This window comes from Hylobates moloch, unplaced genomic scaffold (assembly GCF_009828535.3).
Source record: "Hylobates moloch isolate HMO894 unplaced genomic scaffold, HMol_V3 SCAFFOLD_5489, whole genome shotgun sequence".
Taxonomy (NCBI): domain Eukaryota; kingdom Metazoa; phylum Chordata; class Mammalia; order Primates; family Hylobatidae; genus Hylobates; species Hylobates moloch.
In genome coordinates, this window is record NW_026657764.1 from 1 (window position 1) to 1,211 (window position 1,211).

At 41.7% G+C, this 1,211-nt stretch overlaps 1 pseudogene; it reads right to left on the reverse strand.

The window, feature by feature from the left end:
• Nucleotides 1-79: 79 nt before the first annotated feature.
• On the reverse strand, nt 80-504 carry LOC116465473 (small ribosomal subunit protein eS12-like; annotated as a pseudogene).
• Between the last annotated feature and the right edge of the window lie 707 nt (nt 505-1,211).

Below are 1,211 nucleotides of genomic sequence, written 5' to 3' on the forward strand. Positions count from 1 at the left end.
TTTCTTTCTTTCTTTCTTTCTTTCTTTCTTTCTTTCTTTCTTTCTTTTCTTTCCATGTGTGAGCCAAAGGTTTATTTCTTCATTTATTGCATTTGAAGTACTCTTCGATGACATCCTTGGGCTGAGACTCCTTCCATAGTCCTTAACTACTACACAACTGCAACCAACCACTTTACAGGGTTTCCCCTCTCTGTCAATGGTACAAGGACCTTCCCATTCCCTTAGTTTCTTGTTGTCATCACCCTTGATTAGTTTGATTTGGTGTTCAGCACAAAGGGCCTCCACCAACTTGACATACATAGGCTTATCACAGTTGGATGCAAGCATACAAAGGTGGGCTTGGTGCTTGTCTAAGGCTTTGGAAGCTTCGCGAATTCCACATGCTAGGCCATCGTGGATGAGGGTGGTCTTCAGCACTTCTTGTAAAGCAGTATTAACATCCATTACACCTCCAGCAGCAATGCCTTCCTCGACCATAACAGTGGGTTACAGGTGAAGCCCAATCTCCAGCTTCCACCTCCACATGACTTGGCAGCAGCAGGGAAAGAGAGAAATGTTCCTTCTGGTGCATCAGTTTTCTTAAGAGGATCTATTCCAAGCCACAGCTCAATTTGTTATTAAGGTATATGGCTCGTCTCTTAATTGGCAATGGAAAGGTCCAGGATTCCAAGTAGAATTTCAACCTCAGAGCCACACTATACTTTTCAAAAGCTTGGCTAAGAGAAACGCTATTCGTGGATAAGTGCCTGCAGAGTACGTGTTGTATTTGATCCTCTGGACAAATATTCTTTTTTTTTTAAATTTTTTTATTTTATTTTATTTTATTATACTTTAAGTTTTAGGGTACATGTGCACAATGTGCAGATTTGTTACATATGTATACATGTGCCATGTTGGTGTGCTGCACCCATTAACTCGTCATTTAGCATTAGGTATATCTCCTAATGCTATCCCTCCCCCCTCCCCCCACCTCACAACAGTCCCCGGAGTGTGATGTTCCCCTTCCTGTGTCCATGTGTTCTCATTGTTCATTTCCCACCTATGAGTGAGAACATGCGGTGTTTGGTTTTTGTCCTTGTGATAGTTTACTGAGAATGATGATTTCCAGTTTCATCCATGTCCCTACAAAGGACATGAACTCATCGTTTTTTATGGCTGCATAGTACTCCATGGTGCATATGTGCCACATTTTCTTAATCCAGTCTACCATT